This window comes from Pituophis catenifer, unplaced genomic scaffold, assembly GCF_029215685.1.
Source record: "Pituophis catenifer annectens isolate HBS135680 unplaced genomic scaffold, rPitCat1.0.hap2 SCAF_6, whole genome shotgun sequence".
Taxonomy (NCBI): domain Eukaryota; kingdom Metazoa; phylum Chordata; class Lepidosauria; order Squamata; family Colubridae; genus Pituophis; species Pituophis catenifer.
The window spans coordinates 16,964,596-16,980,979 of record NW_027256886.1 but is presented as its reverse complement, the minus strand read 5'-3'; positions in this window follow the sequence as shown (position 1 = coordinate 16,980,979).

Genomic DNA, 16,384 nt, shown 5'->3' with positions numbered 1-16,384 from the left:
ACTCCTTCAGGAAAAACAGGCAAGGTTCCCAGGATTAAGCAGAGAAAGGTTTTGAGAAAGAATTATTCCAGAACCAAACTGTCTTGCTTCAGAAAAGGCAAGAGTTCCAGAATATGTGGAAAACCTACAGTGATATTTAATCCTAATGCATTTATAAAAGATCAGGGACAGAGGTCATATGATGTCTTTAAAGTAGAGAAAGTGGCACAGTACTATAGCAGTGCATGAAGACGATGTATACTGCAGCTTTAAGTAACATAATTCCTATGGACCATTTTGTGTTTCCTAACAATTCCTATGGACCTTGTTTGTGTTTCCTAACAGTTGTCTCATTGCACCCCCTTTTTTTAAATCAGCAGTTAAAACGCTGGACTTGTCAACCAAAGGTTTGGCAGTTTAAGACCCAAGAACAGGCTCGATGGACTGAGTTCCTGTTCCTACTTGAGGTCCTGCCTACCTAGCATGCAAATGCAAGTAGACAAATACTTTGGTGGGAAGGTAACAGCGTTCCATGTACTCATTGTATTGTCATGCCAGGCACATGACCATAGGAGCATTTTTTGGACAATGCTTAGCTCCATTGGCTATGAAACAGATGAGCACCACCCCCAAGTTAATTCCATGTTGTTGCCAAGAAGACAATATGGGCCATTATGCAATCTCAAAGCCAATCTACCAGTGAGTAAGATTGATGTGTGCCAAGATAAAAAAAAATAAAATTGCACTACTTTAATAAAAAAAAAGGGGGGGGGGCGGTTTTAAATGTGTTTCTGTAAATTGCTGCTGTAATGTAAAAAAAAAAAAAAGTGATGTCCATTTGAAACTGAGTAGCTGTCACTCATTCTAAATGGCTGTACTTTGTAGTCAACCGGGATTGGGGAGTTAATAATTTATCAAGATTTCTTCCGGCAGGCAGATTAACAGGAAATCATGCAATTCTCTGTGCGGCTCCTTGGATTGTTCATGAAAAACAGCAAATGTTTTTTTGTGGCTAAGATAGATAAGAACCATATCATCTGAATCCAGTTAAAGAGGATAATGGTAAAATCCCATTCAAAGCACTGAGGCACCAGTAGAGGCTTTCTTGTTCCTTTGATTTGATTTTGATGGGTTTGATTCTAGTCTCTGACAAATCTTTTTTTGGCAAGATGTCCAACACAAAACTGCATGTCCTTCCACACTGGTAGCTTTCCTGTATGTACCTTAGATCCCTCCCTGCCTCAAAAATAGCTTTATACTCATAAAAATGCAATTGTATTGATGCTTCTACGGATTAAAAGCACTTTATTAATAAAGCATGGGGAAAAACAGCAGAGATGGCAATCCTGTGCGTGCTTCATTAAGGAACATTGTCAAGATGTGTAGGATTGTGACTCTGTAATTGAATTCTTTTCTCATTCACTAATAATTAATTCACTAATTCTATTGCTTTGACCCCATTAAGGAAAAAGCAAAAGCTACTCCTAGGCATTAAATTGGTGCTTAGCTAAAGTGGAATCAATAATTTTAAAAAATAAAAGTGTGCTATCTTTACTCTTTTTTTTTCTCCCATTTAATGTTTTACCTTTGGCAATATCCAGGACTATATAGATGGCTTGTTGGAATGATGGAGCCAATAGCTATTCAGTAGTAAGTTGCTGCCTGAGTCCTGATAAAATGGTTATTGTTTTCCAGATGATAATGTTCTTTCTAAATCTGCAATAATATCCACTCAAAACGAAAACAAGAAAGTGAACAAGAACAGAGTGTGTTTGTTTATTTAATTCCTCCTTCCCATCTGTATACATGGCAGAGATGGGAAACTATGGTGAGTTGAGAGAGCTAAATGGTCTTCATTTTCTGCTGCTAATTTATTAGATTTATATTCCGCTTTTTCTCCAAGAACTAAAGATGGCCTTCAACCCTTCAGTTTATGCCCCAAATAGCAAAGCTATATGGTTGGCTGGGTTGAGGGAGAAAGAGAACAGTTCAGAACTCCAATAGGATTCCAAAGCTTGAACACAAGCCTCCCCTGACCGATTGCGACACTAAAACACGCTAACAATAGTTGTCATCTTCACTATCAAGTGTTTCTGCATTTGGTTGCAGGAATTGGGCATATCTAGTTAATCGAAAAGAAGGACTAGGGGTGACATGATAGCAGTGTTCCAATATCTAAGGGACTGCCACAACGAGGAAGTCAACCAGTGGTGAAATTCAGCCAGACCTATCTGGATCACGCGACCCGGTAGCACCGGCGGTGGGAGGCTCCGCCCACCCACCCAGACGTCATCATGTCCCGTTTTTGACCCTCTGTGCATGCGCAGAAGGCTCTGTCCATGTGTGGAGGAAGTGCGTGTGAGTATGGCGAGCGCTCACATTTGCGATCCAGTAGCGAAGGTACATGCATTTCACCCCTGAGGTCAACCTATTCTCCAAAGCACCTGAAGGCAGTGCAGGTAGCAATGGATGGAAACTAATCAAGGAGAGATCCAACCTAGAACTAAGGAAAACTTTCCTAACAGAACAATTAACCAGTGGAATGACTTGACTCCAGAAGCTGTGGATGCTCCAACACTGGTGGTTTTAAGAAGATATTGGGCAAGCATTTTGTCAGCATTTCACGCTGCACTTACTCCAGTGCTGACATTAGAAGAAGAAGCGGAGGCATTTGGAAAGAGACATTTGACCCTTCGTCTACTTATTTTCACTGGAGAGAATATCACCTAGGAGATGGAATGGGAGGGGGGAAATTCCTTTGAGGGGAGCAGTAGATTAGGGGCAGAGTGACGGGGAAGATGGCCAGTGAGTATAGAGGAGTGGGGAAAGGAAAAGGAGGGTTTGCCTGAGGAAGCCAGACTTGGCTGCAATGAGTCGGGGATAGAATGTGCGTGCTTAATAAATTAGAGTTTTATTTCAAAGACTTTGTTTGAAATGCAATTTATTCAAGACGACTTCGAAGCCTGACACATTTGTCTGAAATAGTCTAGGGTTTCCTGCCTGAGCAGGGGATTGGAGTAGAAGACCTTCAAAGGCTGGACCTTCCAACCCCTGTTATTATGTTATCTGATAGGTAACGTCAAGGGAGACTCTAATAACAATGAGGAAATAATTTCAACCTCAAAAGGTTTCGTGCCTGAAGTATAAGGCATCTCACTGCTACAACTGCAGACCTAACTTGTCACCGCTTCTTCCTTGTCTATCAACTCATTATATTTGGAGACTTGAGAAAGTGGTAGGGATTTAGCTACAGCGTGTCCTTGAAGAGGCAGATGAATAGACTCATTTTAGTCTGGTGCTTGGAGGTGGTTAATGGAGTGAAACACGATGAAATTGAAACTAAGAATTTATGTAGAACCATTCTTGGTCAATTTGATGGGAGTGCATGCCCCTAAAAGAATACCTGGGGTCTTCCTCAATTTCTGGCTCTGTCTAGTGAGATCTTCATCCATTGATACATCAGTTGTGACCGTACTGAAGCAGAAGATCCTAGCCAAAATGGTTCATGCGCTGACCACCCTTCACTTGGATTAATGCAATCGGCTTTACATGGGACTGCCACTGAAGACTGAAAAAAGCAAAATGCAGCATCTTGCATACAGATGCATTGGAGACACCAGAGTCACATAACCCCTGTTTACAGTCACTGTATCGGTTATCTGCAAGTTTCAAGGAGCAGTTCAAAATACTGGTTTTGATGTACAAAGCACTTTATGGCTTTGCAACTAGGACTGCCTTCTTGTACTAGTATCTATATCTCATTTCCCCAGCCCTGAACTAGAAGGAGAAAGGACAACAGGGGTTATATTTAATTTGGTATGGCCTTCCTATTAAGGAATAGTTTCCTTTGGAAGTTACACTAGCACTGATTTTCCAGAAGACTTAAGCTGCTCCGGAATCCACCAGACAAGTAAAATGTCATGGTTGCACTTATTGTGCTTGGTTATTATTAATTAATAATTAATTCAGCTTGGCCGACCGAACCAAATGCCCAATATTATTTTAATTATCCATTAATTATGTAGCTTAGAAGTAACTTGAAAGCACAGAATTTATTCAAGGGATTTTCCCCCCCCTCATTTTACAGCAGGCTTTAGCCTCAGACATAATGAACCTGACTTTACTCAGAGGTGGGTTTCAGCAGGTTCTGACCAGTTATGGAGAACCGGTAGCGGAAATTTTGAGTAGTTTGGGGAACCGCTAAATGCCACCTCTGACTGGCCCCGCCCCCCATCTAGTCTCTGCCTCCCGAGTCCCAGCTGATCGGGAGGAAATGGGGATTTTGCAGTATCCTTCCCCTGCCATGCCCAGCAAGCCACGCCCACCAAGCCACACCCACAGAACCGGTAGTAAAAAAAAATTGAAAGCCACCACTAACTTTACTGATTTCTCTGTTACAAAATAATGACTATAGCTGTCCATAATGATGAAGTATTTCCTGCCTACAATTGAAACTCAAAGTTTACCTCCTCCGGATTGTTTGCAGAAGGGGAGATGGGGCCAATGGCTTGCCTGGTACCCTGTCTAAACCAGTGCAAATTCCAGAACAATAGAAGCATTTGTGCCAGTCTGCTTGTATTTGCAGATACACTTTTTGCACACAAAGAACCCTTTCAGGGGTGGAAGAATCTATTGTAATCAGAAATAGCATTCTCCCACCCAAAAAATGCATATGATAACCCTTAATCCTTAATCAGATAAGCATGTACAGTACTTCATTTCTCTACTCATGGATCCAGATTACCTGGCATTCAATTATTGGCTGCTTCTGCTAACAAGTTAAAATCCACATTGTGCTGTTATAGTTGTTTGTAAATGCATTGACATAACAGGTTAAAAAGCCTCTATCTTCTTACTTTATAGATTTTCCTTTCTAATAAGCACACAGAACTCAGTGGATGAAGGAAGTTTAATTTAAACCAGGTGAACTTCAAAGGCTTAGTTAGAAAATATTCAGGGATTTGTGTTTTATTATTCCTTCTCTACAGCTACATTCCTACAATGTACATAAGTGGGTCAGCTCCAAAGCTGCCTCAAACCATAAAGCATGGAGGCTGCAAACAGGCAATACCAAAAAGTGAGGGGACTCGAAAAACAACAAGCCTAAATCCAAACGTTGCAGACTAGTGGGCAGCATAAGGGCTGCATACCAGCAGCTTGTTTGCCCCTGTAGCCCATCTTGGCAAAGAGGCACTAGTACCCAGTATACTCAAGAGCAAAAGCCTTCGGCACTAGTACAATATCTTTGTAGATTACTCCTTCAGAACCTCTGGCCTTATGGCTGATGAAGAATTGAAACCCAGGTAAGCAAATCACCGAGATTTGTTAAAGAAGAAAACCACACTTGGAGATTTATGTTTTTAAAACAACAACAATCTTACACATTTGGAATAAGAGCTTGGGTCTTCTACCTATGTCAACAAAAGCAGAACACTTTATGCATGCATGAAGCTCCACCTATCATTGTCAAGAACAGGAGCCCCGTGATACATTTGCAGCTCAGTTTTCAGTTGTTGTTTTTTTTATAGATTTCCAGTTCCAAATTGTGGAACAAATTAGTTGTGACTCAAAACTGTTACAATTTCTGAACTACCTAGTTTGATTGGTGGGCTGATATCAAGACTAAATCACCTAGACTGGATTCACATGCTGGATATTTCATTACTATTGGCGTAACCTATTGGATAAACCCAACTGCAAATCATGGCTTATGGATGAATACATTATGTGAATCTAGCCAATAGAGTTATATTCAACAAACCACAGTTAAATAACCTGTGGCTACCATGTATGTGAGGTTGAACCTTTCAGCTCCTAAATATTGTACTGATCTAAATTTTCTATAGCTGCCTTATTCCAATCAATTCTATAATAAGGAATAAGCTTCCATGCATGCAGAACATTTCTGTATGCAAACCTTCTCTCATATACATATGGCTGGCAGCTTCATATATGCAGAGAGATGTTTTCTGAAATGAAGAAGCTTCTTCCACAAGAGTTTTATCTTCATGCTGAACTATATAAAAATCTTGGAAAAACATTAACTTTGATTTGGAGTCATGGCAAGAATTTATAACCATTTCAAGGCATTTTAAGAACTGTGATGATGATGGTCTCTGCATTTTGGCTGGTCTTTAAAGTCAGTAAATTTCATAGTACAAAGTACTATTGGGAAATGACTGAAGCAGGCAACTTTCATCCCAGGCTGATTTGAAAATGAACAATAGAGAAACTGCAAAAGGCAATAAAAACAAGAGTTGACAAACATGGCAGAATTCTTATTGGTTCTAGAAAATAAATGTTTGCCTTGGTGGGAAAAATAAATGCTTGTAAGACCAAGAGTCATAAACTGACAGAAATGATTAAGTGATCATTTAGTTCAAACATGTCACATTCATATTTCTCCAGATGTTCCCCTGCCAGTATTTATCATGGCGACCTATTTGGCATGTTATGCTAACTTTGCTGAAACTGTATCAAAAGGATGGTCGTACTTACTTAGAATATTGATAGCAAAATAGCAATAGCAATCGCACTTAAACTTATATACCTCTTCATAGTGCTTTTACAGCCTTCTCTAAGCGGTTTACAGAGTCAGCATATTGCCCCCAACAATCTGGGTCGTCATTTTACCCACCTCGGAAGGATGGAAGGTTCAGTCAACCTTGAGCCGGTGAGATTTGAACTGCTGAACTGCAGCTAGCAGTCAGCTGAAGTAGCCTGCAGTACTGCAATCTAACCACTGTGCCACCTTGGCTCTTGTGTATAATCCATTCCAGCTACAACGAGATCCATAATTCTATATGTTTACAACAAGGTTGAACCTGGAGGAAACATCTTTCCTATGCCTTCAGAGATGGGCAATGGCCAGCTAAGTACAGTTAGTTTTCACTTGAGACTGTACTTCTGTCACTAAGCAACATGATAGTAAAACATGATGTCATATGACCACATTGTTTAGTGACAGTTCTAGACAATGTCACATGCTTACCATTTGGGCCCTCCTGCTGGCTTCCTCATTGACCTTGTCACAAGTCAGCAGTATGGAGATTGCAAATGACAATTACTGCAGGATGCTTCAATGTCCTAATTTGTGACCTGACCTTTGAGCACCTGGAGCATTATCCCATGAACCTGGGGATGCTGCAACAATCATAAGCAGGAGAACTGGTCATAAGTACCACTCACTCAGCATCATCATAAGTTCTAACAGTTGCTGACCAAGTGACTGTTAAACAAGGGCCACCTCTAAGCACATTGGAACCCTTTTCCTTTTGCCAGGTTGATATAATAAGATGTGTTGTATGATTTTAAAGCTCAATGGCAGAAACACATGATTTGCATGAAGAATGTTCCTGTTCTGGTTGGAAAAATAAGTAGCAGGTGATGAAAAAGGCCGCTGCTTGAGATGCTACTGTGCTTGCCAAAAGCAGATGTTTAATTGGTTGTGGAATATAAGTTCAAACACCTGAGCAGAAGGCAACTGCATCCTTCAGCAACTGCAGCTTTCTAAGTTAATGTTGAGGGCATCGCTCCCCTGCCTACGTTCCAGTAATTAATTTCCTATATTACCAGGACATGACTGACTATTGCAAAGCTCAAGTAAGGCATACATGTGGGGATATCAACAGATAGCACAGGAACTACGGCTTATAGCTGCCCATTTAGCATCCAACAGCAACAACAAATTGAGAACATTCCCAAACTCCCAAGCAATTAACGGAGCTGGGAAAGAGCCACTATTTGAAGTCCTGAGGAATATAGAAACTATTGTCCATCTGTAATAGCAGTATTAAGGCATGGCAGAGTGCTGTATACATAGCCATGTTCAAAGGTATTCAGTTATTGTACATCAGCTGCAGAAGAGTTACGGCAAGGCAAAGCTCCCTTATAGATTGTTTCAAAGTAGAACTGGAATCAGAGTACTCTTTGAGTACACCTGGGATACATAATTGGCCCACTAGAAACATGGCTGCACCCCCCCCCCACCATAGTAGTTGAATAGTTGAACCATATGGTGTGAGAGTTGTACTACAAACTTCTGGACTCAACATGGCAACCGACGGTTTCCATCTTGACTTTCTTTTTTGGAGACCTTTTTTCCCTTTTCAAGTGATTAAAAGAAAAGATTAATTGAAATATTTGTTCACTAGCTATAGAGAGAGAAAGTCTACATCTCCAATCATAAGTCAGTAGGAATTGTCAGTGGAAATAGAAACAACTATGTCCATTGTGAAGGCCAAGAGAGAGGGGTGTTTTTTTTCGTCTCCTTAAAAAAAAAATCATTGGAGTGGGAATTGGAAAAAAAGGCATCCTATCAATTTCATTTGGTAGTATGAAGTTCACTTTTACCAATTTCAGGAAAAGAGCAAAAAGGCAGCTATGTATACCATTTGAGCTGTGTTCATATAACACGCTTAACTTAGTTACTGATATAACTCATCATCTGGATTTGCACAATACACTGAATCATAGCTTCAGATTCATACAACAAAGTCCGAATCATAAATCTATCAACCAAGGTTTGCACATTGTACAAATGTAGGTGTGAGATTTTTAAATGACCCATTTATTCTTCTTGTATGAACACCTCTTTTGTGTAGCCTTAAATCTTATAGAGCAGGGGTGTCAAATGCACGATGATACATTGTCGTCATGTGATGTACAGTATCACAACTTTTTTCCCTTTTGCTAAACTGGGGGTGGAGGTGGCCAGTACATGACACATCCTGCCCATGGGCCGCAAGTTTGACACCCCTGTTATAGAGCATATGGGCCTCTTCAGATGTTCAATAGTGATGCATGGATAGCAGGGATAAATCCAGCCCAGAGGATGCAAATAGCAAAAAATAATCACCCACCTCTCCATTCTTCTTCTTCTTGTGCCATATCCATCATTGGACTTTGGTGATCATGTTGGCAATTCTATTTTTGTAAACAGCAGCATGAAAAAGTGCTGCTGAGTTTGTCCAAACCAGTCCCTTAGGTTTTGAAGCCATGATCTTCTTCTTCTGCCTGGACCTCATTTGGTTTCAGTCTGTCCCTGGAGGATTAAGTGAAGTATGGTGTATTTTTCCGGGTGTCGCTTCACATGTCCAAAATATTCTTTCCCAGGCGGCTTATCACCTCCTTATTTGTGATTTTGTTAACCCAGTTTATATGTAACAACCGTCTGTAAATCCACATTTCAAATGCTTCTAGTTCCTTCAAGTGGTTTTCTGTCAGAGATCAACTCTCTACTCCATAGAGCAGGATAGAAAAGATGTAACATCTGACAAGCCTGATTTTCAGTCTTATTTTCACATAACCTCTCCATTATGTGATTTTATTTAATGTATATTAATAGCAAATTGAAGGGATGTTTGTAGGATGGAAACCATCCCATTGCTTGCCCCAATATTCCTTCTCTGAAGAAGATATAGGTAGAGCTCTGTCCTTCTGAACAGCATCATGAGTAATAATAGAGCTGCATTTCTCTGGCAAAGTTAATTATTTTTGTTTTGGTGCCTTTAAGTCATTCTTGTCACTTGGCAATTGCGCAGACAAATTCCTGCAGTTTTCTTGGCAAGATTTCAGAAGTGGTTTGCCATTGCCTCCTTCTTCCAGAGCCTGAAAGTGAATGGCCCAAGAACACCCAGTTGGCTTTGTGCCTAAGGCAGGACTAGAACTGACAGTCTCCTGGTCACCTTATCCAATACACCAAGATCATCTTGAAAAATGTGTTCCATTCTGAGCATTTGAGGAAGGATTTAGAGACAAGAACAGATTCAAAGAAGGACAACAAGATTGTTCAAGGATCTTTTAAAAGAGGGTGAGGAGTTGAGCATGACTAGCCTGAATAAAAGAAATCTACTAAGCATGGTCCTTCAGTAGGACAAGGTGGTGGGAAGGGAAAATGATTAAATGTTTTTTATTATGTTATCACACAAATGCTACAACTTACCTACTTGAGTCCCTTGATAACGATAAAGGTATATAATAGAGATGATATCATCTGTGTTTTTTCATATTGGCCCCAATAGGGCTTGCTTCAAACAGGTTTCTTCAGAGAATAAAAAAGTAACTGCAAGTTAACAAAAGCAGACAACATTCAGGTTGAAGTGAAACTTTCTTCTGCTTATATAGAATTTGTGCATGTACTTATTTTCCTTGTTTTGAAGGAAAACAACCTCCAAATAAGGTTTCTCTGGAGAAGGATTTTGATGCCTTTCGGAGAGGTTACTCAAAATATTTCCAAATTTCTCTTCTCTTTGAACAAAAACATTTAACTCTCTTAAATAATGCAGATAAGTTGGATGGTTGTAAGTGCACGCATAATATTTGGAAGGCAATTTATAAGAAGGACCTGGCAGAAGCTTTTACAAATGTCACTGTACTCTTCCACTTTTATCTAACTTTGCCCTTTTCAAACTGTGAAGAAGAAAGTGATTTCTCCAAACTGTCCCTGATTAAAATTAAAATTTGATCTACAATGACTGTCATCATGTATTCTCTCTGTAGAATGAGATCTTTGGAGAGAAATGTCACTGGGTGATCTCATCTCCGAATGTGCTGCCAATAAAACAAGGAAAGGGAAGATATAGATTCTGAAATAATCTGAATCAGAGGACTGCGTGAAGCAAGGTTTTGACAAAATAATTTGAACTGTGGAGGAACATGATTCATTCGCAGAAGTGAAGAAGTCACTGACTGACTCAATAAAATAATTTGGGTAGCCTTACGCTGTTTTAGGCCAGTGCTGCAGAAAACTCTTTTTAAACTTTCCCAAAATATTATTCAAGTTCCGTAGATGAAGACAATGAGGGTCTTCTAAGCAGAGTCAGGTTGCATGAAATAACATGACCCCTTTGCTTCATGTTTTAGATTCAAGGGATTTTTTTTTTTTTGCATCACTTTCTAGAATTGTTCTTTAAGCAGTCCATTGAAATGAGAGAGAAGACAAAATGACAGAATTTAGGCTGAATGTAATGCAACTTCTGCATTACACCAGGAAGCCAGGAAGAATGTATTGCTATGATGTCAATGGAAATTTTCAGTCATCCAGATCATGGTTGTCTCAAAGGTGCTTTTTCAAAAGGCAACTGTACTACATTATTTCATTGAGGAAGACGTTTCATTTCTCATCCAAAAAGCTTGCACCCACCCCACCCCCTGGCCAGTCAAAACTGAAGAAGCTTCTTGGATGAGAAGTGAAACGTATTCCTCAAGGAAAAAACATAGGGTTTTTTTTTTTATTTATATGTCGCCCTTCTCCAGAGACTCAGGGCGGCTTACAATGCGTTAAGCAATAGCCTTCATACTTTTGTATATTTTATACAAAGTCAGTTTATTGCCCCCACAAATCGGGTCCTCATTTTACCTACCTTAGAAAGGATGGAAAGCTGAGTCAAACTTGAGCCTGGTAAGAATTGAACTCACAGTAATTGCAGGCAGCTGGAAGCTAAATACTACCTTTAACAGTAGCATTAGTCTGCTGCGCCACTCAGGCTCCTCATAGTCCAGTTGTCTTCTGAAAAAGCACTTTTGAAAGATGTATTTTCTTTGTTTATATTTGTTCATGAAATGTGGCTAAGATATCTGTTTGAGGTGTCTTGGGACAATTGTGATCTTTTTTTTAATTATTCTTCAATATAAAACAATTATATTGACACAAGTTGTAATGAGAACAAAGCAGCAAATGAAAATTATGCCCTCAGACCTTTCTACATTTAAGAGAGACCCTAATACCACCAGATGCCATAGCATCCACAAAAAAAGGTATATATTTTTTTTCAAAATACAGCTTTAAGGTTTTTCTTGCAGTCATCTAATTTCTGATGAAAAGATGACACATGCTGCCCCTCAATTAATATGATACTTTAAACTGATAGTTGTTCAACATTACAAGTTGACTTTCCTTTTTCTCCTTTCTTCTCCCTTTTTGTCCTAAGAGATGATGCCATGTTGATGAACCCATAGATTGTGGAGTTTGAATCTTCTTCAGTAAACAAGCTGATTGTGTGACACAATTTCTCTGCTTAACTTGTCACAGGCAGAGGTTTTATACCCTAAATATTAACAGGCACTAAACATATTTATGTATTTCAAACATAAGCTTAACAAAGTAAAGACTAGCTCACTCTTTGGTGAGGCAGAATGGCCTGGTAAATTAATAATGGAGACCCTATGCATGCATAATTTATTTAGAATAATAAATGTTATAGGAAAATTAAGCACTGTTTCTATGAGGTAAACAATGTTGGATGAACATGTTTTTTTATTTAAAAAAGCAATGCAGAAGACATGGCAAGTTTGAGAAATGCATTAAGCAATCATGTCTAATAAAATTACTTCTGATGTAAAATATAAAAATCTGCTATTAATTGTGATTTAAAATTCTAAATAGGGATGAAATTCCACAGCAAAAAAAGGCAGAAAAAGCATAATAGGCAACCATTTCTAATATACATAGATTATACGTGTCTGAGGTAAAATATGACTTCAATTTTAAATTAGATTCTGATTCAGTAATCCAAGTAATGTTTTGTTCCAAACAGTGAAGACGGTTAATGAAACAAAGAAATGAAACATGTAAACCAGGTACTGTTTTTGCTTTAGGTTTTTTTTTTAAGACTGAAATGTAATGAGTGTTTTTTTAAGAGCAAGAGAAAACCAATAAACCCAAGGTCTTGGATGAAGGCACACTAAGGTTCAGGCAGGGGCCATATAAGCTAATTTAGTCTAAAGACAAAATGGTTAAGCAGAATTTGTTATTATAAGGCATCATATTCAACACAGCAAAATAGCCAAGGAGCAATCACACCGTTGTAAATTAGACTTTCAAGGCTACACCATGGCACATAGCCTTGAGTTTACCTCCTGAAAGAAGGTGAGATTTGGGTTAGAGTGTGATCTCTGTTATTCATAAGACAACAAGAAGTTTCTTGCCACATTTAACTGCAAATTAATAGCTGCAATAATAGTTACCCTTGCTTATTTGTTTTTGCTTTTTAAGTTTCTTTAATTTCTTCATAGACTAACATTTTTATTTAGAGATTGTTATAAACCAGTATCTTGGCTTTTTTCCTATATACTGGTTTTCCTCTTTTAAAAAATGGCTTTTTCCAGGGAGAAAGGGGGCAATAACAGAACCCAATAACTAGTCTCACAGCCTGTGATAACTGTTTTAAATTCCCAAGTCCAGTGAGATGGAACAGAGCTAATGGAGGGTTATTAGACAAGCAGAGGTAAAAGAAAAGTAAATCTTTTAACAAACTTTATGGTTGAACAATAAGTATTGTGATGTATACATGTATCATTCACTAGTCTCACTGTGGGACCCATGTTTGAAACAGCTTTACAAATTACATTTGTACAAAAGCAGTCAAGGGAACCTTTCCAATGTCCATACTTTTGAACATTTACTGTATTGATTGATTATATCCCATCAAGTTGTTTCTGAGATGACCACACAGGTAGATTTTCTCCCTATAATCTATCCCTAACCTGTTCTTTCAAATCTCCCAGCCATGTATTCTTCACCACTGTAATTGAGCCAACCTACCTTGTTGCTGGTTATCGTCTTCTTCTCTTTTCTCCCACCTTTCCCAGCATTAGAGCCTTCTCCAAAGAGCTAAGCCTTCACATAATGCATCCCAAGAAGGATAATTTGAGCCTGGTCATTTATGCCTCAAGTGGGAACTCTGATTTGATTTGTTCAATGACATATTGGATTTGTTTTCATGGCTGTCCATGTATACTCAGGAATCCTCACCAAAGTTCAAAAGTATTAATACTCTTCCTATCTAGAAAGAAGTCACACTTTTGTTTCCATAGAGTATCACAGGGAATACCATGATTTGCACAATTATAATCTTTATTTTCGTATAATGTTCCATAAAATTTCTAATCCCAACTATCCAAAGTAAATACAGTAATAGCACAGTCTTAAGGTAACTCATTTTCATGAAAATTATAGGGTTTATTATTATGATGAGTATGGTTCCTCGCAGTCTAAATAGTTAGACTGGATTTGCCATTTTTTATCCACCTACCTAGTCCTCTCTAAGAACCTGGGATAGGTAGATATTGTTGCATTAAAGGATGTATGATATAACAGCTGTTCTAAGTAAAGCCTTTTGCAGTCAACTGATGGTGATTTTATTAATTCTGATGCTGGTGCTCCAGATGTTTTGGATTCGTACCCTGCTGGCATTGTCTTTGCTTTCTTTGCCATAGTCATTCTACTTCTATCTGCAGGTGTTTGTATTTTGTGATTTTCTCCAATTCTTTCTCTTCTCTTCTGCTGTCTCTAGGTACTGTAAAATCCACCTATACATGTTTATTTTTGTCTTTCTTATTAACAATTGTTAAATGGGGTATTGCATGGCAGATGTTTATCTGTTTGAATTCTAAACTCATAGAGCAGTTTAATTTCTTCATTTTCTACTACTTTGTCTATTTGTTGGTTCCACCAATTCTTGCCTGCAGTAACATAGTATTTCTTGCAGATATTCCAATCCACTTTGCTACTTTTTCATGCCGTTGTTTGTAGTCAGTCCATGCAATTTTCTTACAGCAGCTAACTAGGTGATCCACTTGTTTTTTAGTTTCTTTGCAGAGGTGGCATTTGCTGTCTGTGGCTGTCTTCTCAATTCTGGCTTTGTATGCATTTGTTCTTAAGGCTTGGTCTTGGGCAGTCATAATTAACCCCTTTGTGTGTTTCTTTCACTTTTCTGCTTTTAGCCTTTACCAGGGTTTGTTATTGTCTGCTTTGTCTGCTATTTTTTGTCTGTGTGCTGTTCATGTAATACTTTTCTCTGCCCATATCTCTTTCCTATTCTTCGTTTGGTCTTTCTGGTAGGCCAGAAAGTTTGTTTAATGGTATACTAGCCTCAGTGCATCTTTTTCACTGTCCCTCAGCTATTCTCCCAATGCCCTATTTAGTCCTTGAACTGTCTGGTGTATTTGCAACGTTCCATGTCCACCTATGCTCTTTGGTAAGTAGAGTCTGTCAACATTGCTGCATGGATGAAAGGCATGATTCATTGTCATAATTTTTCTGGTCTTCCTATCTAGGGCTCTTCGTTCTGCTTGAGTCCAGTCCATTATTCCAACTCTGTATTAATGACTGAAATTGCCCAGGTGCCAATTTTTCTTCTTGACTTCAGTGTGTTTGATGCTGTCAGCTTGAAGAATGTCCAGATATTTGTGGTTATCTTTTTCATTCAACCTCTTATTATTCTTTAAAAAAAAATATTTGAAAATACAAACTAAACAAAACAAATCACAACAAAACATACAAAACATGTAAACATATAAACAAAAATTCAAATATATATCAAGTTTATCGTAACCGTACTGTATGTTCTTGTTTGTGCTTTTGACTCCTTATTATTATTAGTCTATCTCTTATGTCTATCTTGGTGGTTCATTATTAACCTATATTCGTAAATTATATTCCTATTACTATATTGGGTCACTCCACTTATTTCCTAATTTTTACCCTTTTCTGCCTTCCAACCAGGTGTACCACTTTTCCCATACTAAGTAGTAATCGTGTTCTTCTCTATTTTGTAATTCCTTTGTGAGTCTGTCCATTTCTGCACATTCCATGATTTTGTTAATTACTTTATCTTCCATTGGTATGTCACTGCTTTTCCAATTTTGTGCAAAAATTATTCGCGCTGCTGTCGTTATGTGACTGATTAAGTATTTGATTTCTTTTTCATGTTGTCCATTTATTATATCTAATAGAAAGGTTTCTGGCCTCATTTCTATTCTTTGCTGGGTTATTTCTTCTATTTGTTTTCTGATCGTTAGCCAATATTGTTTTGCCACTGGGCAGGTCCACCACATGTGGTAATAAGTCCCTTTGTGGAGTTTACATTTCCAGCATGTTGGGGGAGTGTTGGGGAACATTCTTGCCAGTCTGGCCGGTGGAAGGTGCTACCTATAAAACATTTTGTACAAATTTTCTTTATAGGGTACAGACATTGTTAATTTATAATTTATTGTCCATAATTATTAGCCTCTTATTATTCTTACTATCATCAGCAGCAGCAGCACCATCATTTACAGAAAAGAACTGAATAACAGAGATGGAGGTCTCTTGTCCAACCCTCTGCTCAAGCAGGAGACCCTATACCATTTCAGACAAGTGTTTGTCCAGTCTCTTCTTAAAAGCCTCTAGTGACGGAACACCTATAACTTCTGAAGGCATGCCATTCCACTGGTTAATTGCTCTCACTGTTAGGAAATTTCTTCTTAGTTTTAGCTTGCCAAAATTATTGCCTAGATTAATTCTTGATTAAACTGGGATTATAATGCAAGGCATTCTATCTGAAAAACCCTTGCAGTTAAAAGCAGCCATTCAACCTTTAAACAAGTTTCAGAAATCCACTGTTACTGTGGAATTTGAATGCAG